Consider the following 16,682-nt stretch of genomic DNA (forward strand, 5'->3'; position numbering starts at 1 on the left):
AAGACCAGAAGCTAAAACTCCTGAGTCTTCCTCCCTTCCTTCCTTCTGTGAGGGCCACTGTTACTCCATATAGTCCTTGGGTTCCGTCCATATTAAAACTTAGTAGTTACAGATGCAGTACAGCTGCACCATATCCTTGAACAAACAACACTATGTTAGTCAGCAGTTATTCTGCAAACTGAGGTCATGGCAACCTCAGTACCCAAAATATGTTTAACCAGCAAAAGATTAAGTATGAGCAACGACTGCATCACAGAACCCCCCTGACAAGGACTGTGTCACAGAACCCCCCCCCCCCCGACAAGGACTGAGTCACAGACCCTCACTGATAAGGACTGTGTCACAGACTCCCCCCCCCAACAAGGACTGTGTCACAGACCCCCCCCCCCCCGACAAGGACTGTGTCACAAAACTCCCCTGATAAGGACTGTGTCACAGACCCCCACTGATAAGGACTGTGTCACAGACCCCCTTAACAAGGACTGTGTCACAGACCCCCCTGACAAGAACTGTGTCACAGAACCCCCCTGACAAGGTCTGTGTCACAGACCCCCCCCCTCCGATAGGACTGTGTCATAGACCCCCCCCCCGACAAGGACTGTGTCACAGACCCCCCCCTCACAAGGACTGTGTCACAGACCCCCCCCCTCACAAGGACTGTGTCACAGACCCCCCCAGACAAGGACTGTGTCACAGACCCTCCCCCCCGACAAGGACTGTGTCACAGACCCCCCCCCCCTTACAAGGACTGTGTCACAGACCCCCCTGACAAGGACTGTGTCACAGAACCCCCCCCTCCAACAAGGACTGTGTCACAGACCCCCACTGATAAGGACTGTGTCACAGGACCACCCCCCTGACAAGGACTGTGTCACAGAACCCCCCAGACAAGGACTGTGTCACAGACCCCCCTGATAAGGACTGTGTCACAGACCCCCTTGACATGGACTATGTCACAGACCCCCCTGATAAGGACTGTGTCACAGACCCCCACTGATAAGGACTGTGTCACAGGACCCCCCCACAAGGACTGTGTCACAGAACCCCCCAGACAAGGACTGTGTCACAGACCCCCCTGATAAGGACTGTGTCACAGACCCCCCCTTCACAAGGACTGTGTCACAGACCCTCCTGACAAGGACTGTGTCACAGAACCCCCCCCCCCGACAAGGACTGTGTCACAGACCCCCACTGATAAGGACTGTGTCACAGGAACCCCCCCCAACAAGGACTGTGTCACAGAACCCCCCAGACAAGGACTGTGTCACAGACCCCCCTGATAAGGACTGTGTCACAGACCCCCCTGACATGGACTGTGTCACAGACCCCCCTGATAAGGACTGTGTCACAGACCCCCCTGACATGGACTGTGTCACAGACCCCCCTGACAAGGACTGTGTCACAGAACCCCCCCCCCCCCTGACAAGGACTGTGTCACAGAACCCCCCTGACAAGGACTGTGTCACAGAACCCCCCCCCACAAGGACTGTGTCACAGAACCCCCCTGACAAGGACTGTGTCACAGACCCCCCTGACAAGGACTGTGTCACAGAACCCCCTGATAAGGACTGTGTCGCAGACCCCCCTGATAAGGACTGTGTCACAGACCCCCCCTGATAAGGACTGCATCACAGACCCCCCTGACATGGACTGTGTCACAGACCCCCCTGACAAGGACTGTGTCACAGAACCCCCCCCCCCCCGACAAGGACTGTGTCACAGACCCCCCTGACAAGGACTGTGTCACAAAACCCCCCCACCCGACAAGGACTGTGTCACAGAAACCCCCTGACAAGGACTGTGGTCATGGACCTCCCTGACAAACTGATTTGAACTTTAAGTGAGTCCTGTAACTGACCACAGCCCCCTTCCTAACATGTATAAAAAGAACCTGTTTGCATTATTTCAGAGCTCACATGCCACTATTGGGAAGTGCATGGAGCCAGGCTTAAGCTTGCTTCAATAAAGGCTCTTTGCTTTGATTCTGACCTCCTCTCTGCGGGAATGGGATCTAAAAATCTGGGCATAACACCTTCCATCCTTCCTTCCATCCTTCCTTCCTTCCTTCCTTCCTTTCTTCTTACTTATTTAATATTGATTTACAAAATTACATGTCAATAGAAGTTTAATTCCACACTGTTCCCACCACCAGAGTTCTGAATCCCCAATTCCTCCATTGCAAACCACCACAGTTCTCCTAAGGTTACAGTTAACTATCATCTCTGCAACTACCTGTCCACATCTGCACATAACTGCCCCCTTTTCCTTCCAGGTCCCATCCTCTCTTCCCCTCCAAGCCTCTCATGACACCATCACTACATCCAAATATCCCTTCCCCCCAATTTTTTAAAAAATATTTTTAAATTTAAAAAGTTAACCCAATTACCAAATAATGTGATGATAACATTAACTATCCATTGTCTTTTTGAACCCTAAGACAGCAGGAACCTCACATCTCCACTATAGAGCCTCTACTTCCCCCAGTCCTGGAACCTTTGGATAGGGCCCACTTTCCCGTATGCCTCTCCCAATCCATATCAAATAATATTGCATCTGTCAATCGCAACCTAATCAACACAACGATTGCCACCTCAACATGCTTCACCTCAGACTGTGTCCAGAGACAACCCTTCAGCTTCATTACTCGGATGAGACCTTTCCTTTCATAGTATTCTCTAATTCCATTCCAGGTGGTTCACTTTCTAACAGAGTCCCAAAACCTAGATATACACCAGTTTCTGTGAGAGAGAGCATATGTTCACACGTATCCATAAACTACTGCAAAATATATACCTGAAAGCAGAAGTACACTAGAGTTTGCAGTGAGCACCCCCCTAACACTTCCTCTCCACTATTCCAAGCTTTGGGTCCATGATTGCTCAACAATTTGTTTGGCTTCGTATGTTAACTCTCTTTTCAGTCACCAGGTTCCAGATGTCATCAGGATGCTGGCCAGGCTTCCCTAGACTGAAGACCCCACCAATATGTCCTGGAGCTCCGCTTCCCCAGAGACCCACCCTATTAGGGAAAGTGTTGGGTAGTATGCCAGCTCCCCCTGGCTTCTGCTTAACCATATGCCTATATAGGGATTGATTTGTTCCCATTCAAAGCTTTGGTCTATTTACATAAATCACTTTTACATTTACATAAAGCACCACACTCCCTTCAGGGCATTGGTGGTTTAGTGGTAGAATTCTCACCTGCTCCACCCCCTCTCCTTGTCACACCCTGATCCTCTCCTTGTCACACCCTGATCTTCCACCAGTCACTTTTCTCTCCACCCTCTCTATGTCACATCCTGTTCACACCCTACTTGGGAAGTATATATAAAGACAACATTGTTCATTTTAGTTTAGTTTAGTTTAGCTTAGCTTGGTATAGATTGTGCTGCATCCTGCATGAATAAAGAAATACTGCCTACAACCCAGCTATGAGTCCCGGGTGGTCTGTCTCCCGTCAATGAAGCTTAGCCCGACAGGAAAGAGAGAGGCAGACTGGGAGTATGGACCGACCAGTCAACACCCATGTTCAGCAGGGAAGCAATTACAGAAGCCAGACCTTCTACCTTCTGCAACCCACAATGACCCTGGGTCCATGCTCCCAGAGGGATAGAGAATGGGAAAGCTATCAGGGGAGGGGGTGGGATATAGAGATTGGGAGGTGGGAATTGTGTGGAATTGTACCCCTCCTACCCTATGGTTTTGTTAATTAATCCTTTCTTAAATAAAAAAGAAAAAAATATATTTTTAAATTTATTTTCCCTTTTGTTGCCCTTGTTGCTTAACACTGTTGTTGTAGTTATTATTGCTTTTGTTATTGATGTCATCGTTGTTGGATAGGACAGAGAGAAATGGAGAGAGACAGGGAAGACAGAGAGGGGGAGAGAAAGACAGACACCTGCAGACCTGCTTCACTGCTTGCGAAGTGACTCCCTTGCAGGTGGGGAGCCAGGGGCTTGAACTGGGATCCTTACGCTGGTCCTTGAGCTTTGCTCCATGTGTGCCTAACCTGCTGTGTTACTACCAGGCTCCCCAAATGTCCCTTCCTTTTTCCTCCTCTTTCTCCAGGTGCTGGTGGAGCTAGATTTCAGAGCCCTCATCCTCTTCCTCCTATCACTTCTTCCTCAGTGTTGATAGGGAATTTCCAGATTTTAGTCCCTGGAGATGCTTATAATATGTGCTTAAAATCTGACTGCGATGCATTTGTAAGTAGGCCTCAATACAAGACAGAAAGACTGAAAATATAATAAAGGGTTAAGAATGTGTGGAGGTTAAGCGCATGTGATGCAAAGGGCAAGGACCAAGGTAAGGATCCCAGTTCGAGCCCCCAGCTCCCCACCTGCAGGGGAGTCACTTCACAGGCGTTGAAGCAGGTCTGCTGGTGTCTGTCTTTCTCTCCCCCTGTCTTCCCCTCTTCTCTTCTTTCTCTTTGTCCTGTCCAACAATGACGACATCAGTAACAACAACAATAATAACTACAACAATAAAACAAGAACGGCAACAAAAGGGAGTAAATAAATATTAATAAAAAAAAAAGAATATGTGGAGGGGGTCGGGCAGTAGTGCAACAGGTTAAGTGCACACAGCACAAAGCTCAAGGACCAGTGCAAGGATCCCGGTTCAAGTGCCCAGCCCCCCACCTACAGGGTGGTCACTTCACAAGCAGTGAAGCAGGTCAGCAGGTGTCTATCTCTCTCTCTCTGTCTTCCACACCTTTCTCGATTTCTCTGTTTTATCCAACAACAATGACAGCAACAACAGCAATAATAAAGACAACAATAAACAACAAGGGCAACAAAGGGGAAAAAATAGTCTCAAGGAGCAGTGGATTCGTAGTGCAGACACTGAGCCCCAGTGATAACCCTGGAGGCAAAAAAAAAAAAAAAAGATTGTGTGGTGCAGGCTGGCCTTCACCAGGTGAGCAAGTGATAACAAGTCGAGCCGATGAAGGTCAGACTGAACTTTGACTGAGAAGGCAGCTTCTGTAACCCTGGCTAGCTTCTGCCCTTCTAAAAGGTGCCCCCTGCCCCAGTGGTGTATTTATGCAGCAGCGAAACTTGCCCAGACACAACTCTGCAGGGAAGCTAACAGTGTCTAAGGCAGTCAGACCCTGAGCAATGGGTCCAAGTCCCACCCCTTAACCTTGCAGCTTCTGCGTCTGTGATGACGCTTTTGGCTCTCCAGCTTGCATCCCTATAGAAGCTTGGACCGTCCCTTTGTTTGATGCCAGAGTTATCAGAAAGATCTGAGCTCCTGGCCTGCGCATAAATAAAAGGCTCCTTGCTTCCTCCACTCACCTCAGCTTCAGTCATCCTGATTATTAATAAGAGTTCCTTAGCACTGGGAATATGGATCAAAGTTGTTTTGGGGGTGCAGAAGGTAGGAGTTCTGGTATGTAATTGCTTCTCCACTGGACGTGGGCTCCAGTTGGAGGTCGATCCATACCCCCAGCTTGTTTGTATCTTTCCCTAGTTGGGTAGAGAACTCCTGAGTGTTTTGTAGAAACAAAAGGTTGCCTAGCCAAGAGAAGCTGACAAGATCTGCAGCCCTACCTGGGCACTCTAGGGCTATAGAATGCATCAAACTGAGTGCGTAGTGCATTTTGGCTAGGAAAAGGTGCTTCACAGGCTGGGGGTATGGACTCATCTGCCAACACCCATGTCCAGCAAAGAAGTTATTACAGAACCCAGGACTCCCAGCTTCTGCACCCCAAAGACAATTTTTTAAAATATTCTTATTTATTTTATTTTTGAGAGAGATGCAGAGAGAGACAGAGAGAAACACCAGAGCACTGCTCAGCTCTGTTTTATGGTGGTGTGGGGGATTGAACCTGGGACTTAAGAGCCTCAGGCATGAGAGTCTGTTTGCATAACCATTATGCTATTTCCCCCATCCACCCCAAAGACGATTCTGATCCATACCGCCAGAAGGGGAAAAATGTTATGGGAAGATGTCCAGACAGCTCTGAACTCCAATCCCATTAAGACCCAGAGAGAGAGTCTCTCTGGGTCCTGATGGAATTGGGCTTAAGAGCCCTCCAGTCATCTTAACATGTCTCCCTCCTGCCCCTGAGGGTATGGACCAAAATTCTTTATGGGGTGCAAAAGGTGGGAGTTCTGGCTTCTATAATTGCTTCTCCACTGGACATGGACGTTGGCAGTTCAATCCAAACCCCAGCCTGTCTCTCTCTTTCCCTAGTGGGGCAGGGCTCTGGAGAGGTGGGGCTCCAGGATACATTGGTGAGGTCATCTGCACAGGGAAGTCAAGATGGAATCAAATTCCATCAAATTGTTGTCTGAAAGGCAGTTACGATATAAAGCAGGTCAAAATGTTTAATAAATATGAACCAAAAAGTAGGAATAGAGCAGGTAAGAATATAGATTTTAGGGTGGTAAGAAGATAGGAAGTCTATTTCAGGTATCTTCCCAGGAATGTCTTGTAAGTTTAAGATGGAATATCTGTTAGTTGCTTCATATACATGTTGTAATATGGCTACTATCTTTGCTAAAATCACCATCACATTATATTTTTGTTTTTGTTAAGGTTATTTCACTCCTTTGTTCGCACTTCTCTTTTTTTTTTTAAGATTTTTTTGATATTTATTATTTTGTTGCCTTTTGTTGCCCTTGTTGTTTTCTTATTATTGTTGTAGTTATTGTTGTTGTTGTTGCTTTCATTGTTGTTGGGTAGGACAGAGAGAAATGGAGAGAGGAGGGGAAGACAGAGGGGGGAGAGAAAGACAGACACCTGGAGACCTGCTTCACAGTTTGTTTGGAGACCTGCTTCACAGTTTCTTCACCCCCCTGCAGGTGCGGAGGTGGGGGCTCGAACCGGGATCCTTATTCCAGTCCTTGCCGGTCCTTGCGCTTCGCGCAACAAGCACTTAACCTGCTGGTGTCTCTTTTTTAATCATGTTATTAGGGGGATAGTGGTTCACAATACACTTGCTGACATTTGGATAAAATTTCTTATCTTCTTGGCATCTCTCTCTTTTAAAATGAATCTAATAATAATAGTTATTATTATTATCATCATCATTATTATTACTAGCAGAACACTGCTCAGCTCTATTTTGCTTTATGGTGGTACTAAGGATTGAACTTGGGACCTTGTAGTCTCAGACATGAAAGTATCTTTGTGTAACCATTATGCTACCTTCCCAGCCCAACAACTGTATTTTCTTTTCTGTTGTGGTAGCATTTAAGATTTCATCTCTTAGGAACTTTGAAGTACAGAAGAAATTCTGTCTGGGAGGATCTAAAGAGTGGATGTTTGTTTGGAAAAGAGGCAAGGGCACTGTCTTGAGGTTGCCTTTAGTTAGTTTTCTTCCTTTATTTAAAAAAATTAATAATTTATTCATTCCCTTTCGTTGCCCTTGTTGTTTTTATTGTTCTAGTTATTGTAGTTGTTATTGATGTCCTCGTTGTTGGATAGGACAGAGAGAAGTGGAGAGAGGAGGGGAAGACAGAGAGGGGGAGAGAAAAACAGACACCTGCAGACCTGCTTCACCGCCTGTGAAGCGACTCCCCTGCAGGTGGGGAGCCGGGGGCTTGAACCCAGATCCTTATGCCTGTCCTTGCACTTTCCACCACCTGTGCTTAGCCCGCTGCGCTACCGCCCAACTCCCAAGGTTGCCTTTAGTTAGAAGACACTTTGGGGGTAGAACCCTTCTGCACTGCTGGTGGGAATGTAAACGGGTCCAGCCTCTCTGGAGAGCAGCCTGGAGAACTCTCACAAAGCTAGACATGGACCTTCCATATGACCCAGTAATTCCTCTCCTGGGGAAGTACCCGAAGGATTCCATAATGTCCAACCAAAAAGATACGTGTACATCTATGTTCATAGCAGCACAATTCATAATAGCTAAAACCTGGAAGGAACCCAGGTGCCCAACAGCAGATGAGTGGCTGAGAAAGCTGTGGTACATATACACAATGGAATACCATGCAGGTATCAAGAACAATGAGCCCACCTTCTCTGACCCATCTTGGACAGAGCTAGAAGGAATTAGGTTACGTCAGCTAAGTCAGAAAGATAAAGATGAGTCTGGGATGTCCCCACTCATCAACAGAAGTTGAGAAAGAACAGAAAGGGAAACTAAAAGCAGGATTTGATTAAATCGAGAGCAGGGCACTAATGTAAAAACATGTAGTGAAAGGGGAGGGTGGCCACTGGGCTTCCTGGCACAGCGGGGGGGGGGGCAGGGTGGGTGGTGGGGATGGGACACAGTCTTTTGGTGGTGGGAGTGGTGTTTATGTACAATCCTATTAAAGTGTAAACATATAAACCACTATTTAATTAATATGAGAAGAGAAAATTGATCATAGGTCTAGAACTTCTTAAAACACAGACTGAGTCTTTTTAATACATAGGCTGTCTTTGTTATGTTGACTCTCTCAAAAGCCTAGACCAGGGAGAACAGAAGCAACTGGTAGCACAGCTATATACAAGGTGCTGGGTATTATACCCCAAACCCTTACAAAGGGACTTTGCAAAGTTAACCCTATCACCAAATAATGTGACGATAACAATAACTATCCATTGTCTTCTTGAACCCTAAGACAACAGGAACCTCACATTTCCACTATAGAGCCTATATTTCCCCCACTCCTGGAACCTTAGGGTGGGGCCCACTTTTCTGCATGCTGCTCTCAATTCAAATCAAGTAATATTTCATCCGCGGGTCGCAACCTAATCAATGCAACGAGTGCCACCGCAGCACGCTTCACTTCAGACTGTGACCAGAGATTTCAGGTGTGGAATGACAACCCTTCAGCTTCATCACTCGGGTGAGACCTTTCCTTTCATAGTATTCTCTAATTCCATTCCAGGTGGTCCACTCCCCAATAAAGTCACCAAACCTAGATATAGTCCAGGACCCCTGAGATAGAGCATAGGTTCACCCGTGCCCATAAACTAGGGGAAAAATATATACCTGAAAGCAGAAATGCACAAGAGCATGCAGGGAATATCCCCCAACACTTCATCTGCACTATTCCAGTCTTCAGGTCCATGATTGTTCAACAATTTGTTTGGCTTTGTATGTTAACTCTCCTTTCAGCCACCAGGTTCCGGATGACAGCAAGATGCTGACCAGACTTCCCTGGAAAGACGACCCCATCAATGTGTCCTGGAGCTCCGCTTCCTCAGAGCCCCACCCTACTAGGCAAAGAGAGAGACAGACTGGGAGTAAGGATTGATCTACCAATGCCCACATTCAGTGGGGAAGCAATTCAGAAGCCAGACCTTCTACCTTCTGCAACCCACAAGGACCCTGGATCCATACTCCCAGAGGGATAGAGAATGGGAAGGCTATCAGGGGAGGGGGTGGGACATGGAGTCGGGTTATGGGAATTGCGCGGAATTGTACCCCTCTTATTCTATGGTTTTGTTAATGTCTCCTTTCTTAAATAAAAAAAAAGAAGACACTTTGGGTTCTGAGTGATGGCACCACAGAGGGAGCCGCTTTGAACCATCGCCCACTGAGCTTGACATCACTGGCTCTGGGAGGTACACAGAGAGTGTCATCCACACTAGCCTAGAGATGGTGGCAGGTCCCTTCCTGAGAGCAGCCTGGAAAGGGGAGCCAAGAAATGAGTGGGGGCAAATGTTAGTGAGAGGGCCTTTTGGACCTGCTAGGGCATATTCCCTAGCCAGTGAGCTCTCTGTATGACACATGAATGTCTACTTACTTCTTTTCAGTACTTGGAATCATAGCATAGAAGCAATTGAAAGTGGATTCTGGTGAAAAGGCTGCATGTTTCAGCCCCACCCGCTCTAGCTGGTTCGGGTGAGCATGGGCAAGGATCCCATTGTGCCTTTGGAGAACAGTAGGCCCCGGGGACGTTTCCAGCAGTGTGTTGCTCACTCATCACTGGCTGTGGCATGTTCAGAAGCTAAAGGCACTATTTTGGGTACTTTCCCCCTAGTCATTTTATTAGGGAAGATAATGATTTATAAGACAGTTATTATCACGTGCATATAGCTACCATGTGCATACGATTTATTTTTTAAAAAATATTTATTTCCTTCTGTTGCCCTTACTGTTTTATTATTGTAGTCATTATTGATGTCGTTGTTGGATAGGACAGAGAGAAATGGAGAGAGGAGGGGAAGACAGAGGGGGAGAGAAAGACACCTGCAGACCTGCTTCACCGCCTGTGAAGCGACTCCCCTGCAGGTGGGGAGCGGGGGGCTCGAACCGGGATCCTTAAACTGGTCCTTGCGCTTTGCGCCACCTGCGCTTAACCCGCGGCGCTACTGCCTGACTCCAATACGATTTCTTGTTTCCCTGTGACAGGTCTGTGCGTATCACTCACTGACACTAACTACCAGCTCAGTCTTTCTCCGCGGCAATCACTCACTTTTTCCACCTCCCTTTCCCGGGAGCCTTTGCTTTGGGGCAACACACCACGCCCAGAGCAAGCCCACCCTGTGCTTTCCCTTTCTTTCCTTGCCTCCTGAGTTCGAATTCACTCTTCTCCTTCTGGCTCATCTCACGTAACATGACTCCTTCAAATTCGTCTAAGATGTGGCAAAGGGGGAGATTTCCACAATTTTTAAATTTCTTTATTGGGAGATTAATGGTTAACAGTTGACAGTAAAATACAATAGTTTGTACATGTATAATGTTTCTTTTTTGGTTTTTATTTATTGATTCCCTTTTGTTACTCTTGTTGTTTTATTGTTGTAGTCATTATTGTTGTCTCTGATATCTTCAAGCACCATCCAAGATGAGATGAAGAAGGTGAATTCACCTTTTTAAATTTTTTTTGCCTCTAGGCTTATCGCCTGGCTAGGTGCCTGCACTACGAATCCGCTGCTCCTGGAGGCTATTGTTTCCCTTTTGTTGCCCTTGTTGCCACTGATGCTGTTGTTGTTATTGGATAGGACAGAGAGAAATAGAGAGAGGAGGGGAAACAGGAGGAGAGAAAGATAGACACCTGCAGACTGGCTTCACTACTTCTGAAGCGACCCCTCCTTCAGGTGAGGAGAGCCGGGACTTGAACTGGAATCCTTACACTGGTCCTTGCGCTTTTCGCCATGTGTGCTAAACCCACTGCGCTGCTTTCAGACCCCCTGAATTCACCAGTTTTTACAACTGAGTAGTATTCCATTGTGTATATAGACCGCAACTTGCTCAGCCACTCATCTGTTGTTGGACTCCTGGGTTTCTTCCAGGTTATGGCTATTAAAAATTGTGCTGCTATGAACATGGGTGTACACAGATCTTTTTGGATGGTTGTGTTTGGTTCCTTAGGACATATCACCAGGAGAGGGATTACAGGGTCATAGAGTAGGTCCACTCCTAGATTTCCACATTTCTTCATAGCTAATATATATATCTTACAACTTCCTTAACCACTTACCTGTCTTTGGACATTTGTGTTTCTTCTAGGTTTGGGCTATTACCAAACTGTGCTATGAACATAGGTGTACATAGATCTCCTCAGGTAGGTGTGTTTTGTGTTCTTTGGAAAATCCCCTAGAAGAGAAAATGCTGTGTCACAGGGTAGGTCCATTACTAATGCTCTAAGAGTTCTCCAGGCTGTTTTCCACAGGAGGCTGATCACTTTACATTCCCACCAGCAGTGTAGAAGTGTTCTTTCCCTCTCTTCTCTCACCATCTCTCTGGGAGGGGAGGGGGGAAGAGTCCACCAGGAGTAGTGGACTCAGTGCAGGTATGAAGCCCCAGAAAATGAAACAAAACAGAAGCTGGTGGCCTAGGATTAATTAATTGATCAATTCACAAATCAATTAATGTGTTAAAATTCTGGAGATGCCTAGGAATAGGGGCACAACCATGTGAAATTGCTCCATGCCACGTGAGATAAGCACACTTAAAAATGCATAAACCATCAGTTGTATATCACCACTATTTATATATTTTTTATAATTTATTTCCCCTTTTGTTGCCCTTGTTTTATAGTTGTGGTTATTGTTGCTCTTGATGTCATCGTTGTTGGATAGGACAGAGAGAAATGGTGAGAGGAGGCGAAGACAGAGATGGGGAGAGATGGGGAGAGAAAGACCTGCAGACCTGCTTCACCACCTGTGAAGCAACCCCCCCCCCCCCGGCAGGTGGGGAGCTGGGAGTTTTAACCGGGATCCTTAAGCAGGTCCTTGTGCTTTGTGCCACATGCACTCAACCCGCTGTGCTACCGCCTGACTCCCTATTTATAATTGTTTAAGTTAAACATAAATAAATGGCCTTAGAGCACATCCTCTAAGGGTGAGGCCAACCAGCTTTGTCTGGCTCCAAAGCACCTGCCCATTCCTCTCCACCACTATTGTCTGCTTCCAGAAGCTGTCACAAATGCCTTTCCAAGGGACCGTCAATAATAGTAGCAGAGGCTGGTGAGGCTGTGCCTGTCACTTCTTCCTCTTCACACCAGTGTCCCCACGCTTCTTGCATCAAGTCCCTCACTATACATGGTGGACAAAAAGAGCCTCATTCCAACACTAGCCCATCTCCCTCTAGAATAGAACTGGCTTTTCTACACTGTAGTGTGCAAGGATGCGGGTTCGCATCCCTGGTCCCCCAGCTGCAGGGGAAAACCTCACGAGTGATGCTGCTGGTATCTCCTCTCTCCTACTCTGTCTTGCCCTCCCCTCTCAAGTTCTTTCGGCCTCTATTCAATAATAAATAAATAAATAAATGAAATTAAGTTAGCTAATATTAAAAAAATAAAATTAATTAAATAAAGTAGAACAGTGCTTCCAATGCCCATAGTGAGCCCTGAGTCACTACAAGCTAATCCAGAAAAGGCAGCTCCCGCCCCTGAGGATGATGTGGGTTGATTTTGGTACATTCTAGCACCCTGTCTAGAATGCACCGAAATCCCCAGTAATTCAGTAAGCCATGTGGGGAGGGGAAGAGGCTCTTTGGCAGGTAACCTGGAGATGAGGACTCCGTTTTGGTAGGAACCATCAAGTGGTACAAAACACTGAACAAACAACCATTTACCTGGCAAGCTCTTTAATCTCCTTTGGGAGGCAGAAAGTTCCTTTGGAGAAGTTAGGGAGGTTCTCTGTGAACTAGTAAGTTTAAACCAGTACATGTGATAACTCACGTTGGTGCTCTGCCTGTACGAGGAAGTGTAGACACTGTATGCAGTTCTAGAATCATCTCTCCAGGCTTCTGTGCTTTTATGGGGGGTGGGGTTGAATTAGGGACATCATCCTAAAATAAGCAAGAGCCAATGACGTGTTCACCGACGGTAATGAAGGAGCAGCGAGTACTGGTATGTGCTAAAAAGAAATGTTAGTCCTAGATCCACCCAGATAAACAAAGAGCCAGAACTCTGGGCCCGATAATGGATGTCCACAAGGAACAATTTGGAGAAGAACTTCGAATCTGAAGACAAATGCTGAATGCAAATGGGTGGTCCATCAGTGAGGACTAGAACTAAGTGGTACTCAGGATGGAGGCAGAAGGAGAACACCCTTAATAAGGGCCAGCCAATGGCACACCTGATTAAGTGCACATGTTCCGATGCACAAGGACCCAAGTTCAAGCCCCTGGTCCGCACCTGCAGGGGTAAATCTTCATGAGGGATGAAGCAGGGCTGCAAGTGTCTCTCTGTCTCTTTCCCTCCCTATCTCCCTCTCCCTTTTCAGTTTCTCTTTGTCTCTATTCAGTGATAAATAAAGAAAAATTTAAAAAAGAAACGCCCTTAATAAGCACACACAATCCAACCACAGCCATGTGCTGGATTACATTATTCGATAATAATTTCGACACTCTTGTACATGTGTTTATATTTGTCGTTGACAGGAAGAAAAGGTGCATTGCGTCAGTCCAGCAGTGGGGGCAGTGCGTGTGGCTGTCTTCTACCATCATCTTTGCCAGTTATGACACAGTCAGGAGCCGGGGCTGAGGCTGGGTGCTGGTTGGCTGAGTGTTCTAAGTCCTCTGAAGTTGCCAAGTGATTTGTGTTCAGGCTAAGTTTGGGGAATGGAAGCCTAAAGCATCCGTTAAGCTCTGAGCATCCACCCAGCCTGCTGGAGGAACACAGGAGGAATGTTCTCAAAGTGTCCTCCATATCCACAGCAAACATCAAGAGAAAACAGCACAGCTCATGCATGTCTGGGTCAAATCAAACAGCTTGACGGCCAACAAGAGGAGTAGGAGTAACTGTATGATTTTTATTTGGCATTTGTTTAAGTAGAAAGTAATGAGTCTTCACACCCTGGTGGGGCGGGGAGGATTCACTTCACGATTCAGGGCACCAATTGCACAAGAACCTGGGTTCAAGACTCCACTCCCCACCTGCGGTAGGAGTGTTTCATGAGTGGGGAAGCAGGTCTACAGGTGTCTGTCGTTTTACTTCCCTCTCTATCTTCTCCTCCTCCTCTCTCAATTTCTCTCTGTCCTATCTAATGAAAATTAAAGACAAAAAACAAAACAAAAAAAAAGAGACCGGAAGCAGTGTGTTTGTAGTACAGACACCAAGCCCCAACAATAAACCTGGTGGAAGAAAAAATGGGTGAAGACAGTGATCCCAACCCAAATTAATTCAAACTTGAGCTATTCATCTTGACTTTCTGGCTCTCTCTATGTGTATAAACTTGACTGTCCATTAGGTTGTTTACTGAAAACAGTGACCAGTCATTCAATAATATATATATATATTTTTTTTTTTTCAAACACCACTACCATCCAGGGTTGGGTTGCCTTCTTAATTTCTCCTTGTACTGATGGCCTTAACAGCCATCTATTCAATTTACTGCCTGTAATGAGTCCATCCTATTTGCTTTGAACGGCACTTTGAAGCAAGTGCGCCCAAGTGAAACACATTTGGCAAGGCAGTGCCTTTGACAACCTCCTGCAGCAAAGTCGCAGTCATGACGGGACAGTACCACCCTCTGCTGTTAGCTCATCTTTACTGAGCTCAGATCTCTGAGCAAGAGATACACTTACTGTCAGTGGTGAGCTTCTCCATCTCTTGGCTTCCTCTTACCTGCTCAGTGTCACCAAGTTCACTATTTCTCAGTCTTCTTGAGTCAAGAACATCTGCAGCCTACGATGTCTGGAACTACATACCAAAGAGATTGACGATCCCCCACATCTGCCAATACAATTGTCATTAGGAAATAACTTTTTTTTCATGAAGTTCAACGCCCAAAGGTAGTGTATGTCTAAAAGTTTATTTCCTTGCCATTCACATGGTTGCTTTTCTTCTTTTTGACTCCCAAACACACAAACAGATATCTCATACCTAAAAGCATTCTTCAGAAATGGAAGCCAGGGGGGTTGGTGGTGGTGCATCTGGTTAAGCGCACATATTACCATGCACAAGGACCAAGATTCAAGCCCCCAGTCCCCACCTGCAGGGGGATGTCTCAAGAGTGGTGAAGCAGGGCTGCAGGTGTCCCTCTCCCTCTCCCTCTCAGTCTCTCCCTTCCATCTTAGTTTCACTCTTTATATCAAATAAATAAACAAACGAATAAAGTTTGAGAGAGAGAGAGAAAGAGAGAGAGAGGAATAGAAGCCAAATGAAAGTGGCTTATAGCCTGAAATGGGAATTTAACTGTATCTGCTAAATCTGGAGTGTATGGTCCGGGACAGATTAGAAGAGAAGGTGAAAAAAAACAGCAACCAGATTTTGTTTGTTTGTTTGTTTACCATAAGTGAAGAACCAGGTGTTTTTTTTTCTCAGAATTCAACTCATTGTGTGATGGAGAAGTGCATGCATTAATAACAGAGGCTTATCTGGGCTGGGTGGTAACACACACATCACCAAGCCCAAGGACCTGGGTTTAAGCCCTACCCCACCCTCCCTCAACATATGCGGGGGGGGGGGGGGGGGCGGGGGCGTTTTACAAATGGTGAAGCAGAGCTGCAGGTGTCTCTCTTTCTGTCTAATTCCTTATTCTTTTTTCAGTTTCTCTGTGTTTAAAAAAAAAAAGAAACTAACAACAACAACAAAAGGTAAGGCTTAGGGAAGGCTGCTGGAAGCCGTGAATTGATAGTGCAGGCACCAGCCCCAATTATAACTCTAGTGACAATTTAAAAAATAAAAAGGTTTATCACAGCACAGAAGGTGGCAGAAGGGGTACAGCACTGGCCTTATGAGCATGAGATTCCAAGTTTGATCCCCAGTATCATATATGCCAGAGTGGTACCCTGGTTCTCCTTCTATCATAAATAAATAGATAATTCATTTTAATTTTCCAATATTTTTATTTTCTTTTTTAAAATAAGTGTCTATTATTAATTAATTTGTTTGTTTGCTTTACTGGACATTGCTTAGCTCTCTGGCTTATGGTGGTGCTGGGGATTGAATCTGGAGCCTTGAGGGCCTCAGGCATGAAGGTCTTTTTACATAACAATTATGCTATCTCCCTGCCATTGCATTAAAAAAAGAGAGTTTTAGGGTCTGGGTGGGGGTTCACCCGGTAGAGCACTTGTTACCAAGTGTGAGGCCCCTGGTTCAACCCTAGTCTCCACCTACAAAGAGGAAGGTTTAAATGTGATTGTGTAGTGCTGCAGGTGTCTTCCCTTTCTCTCTCTCTCTCACCCTCCCACCCTCTATAAAAAAAGGAAGGAAAGAAAATTAAAGGAAGCAAAAAAAAAAAAAAAAACAGCTGCTGGGAGCAGTGGAGTTACACAGGCACTAAGTCTCAGCAGTAACCTCGGTAGCAAAAAGTAAATAAATATATAATTAAAAAGAGGTTTAT

The sequence above is a fragment of the Erinaceus europaeus genome, chromosome 5, assembly GCF_950295315.1.
Source record: "Erinaceus europaeus chromosome 5, mEriEur2.1, whole genome shotgun sequence".
NCBI lineage: Eukaryota > Metazoa > Chordata > Mammalia > Eulipotyphla > Erinaceidae > Erinaceus > Erinaceus europaeus.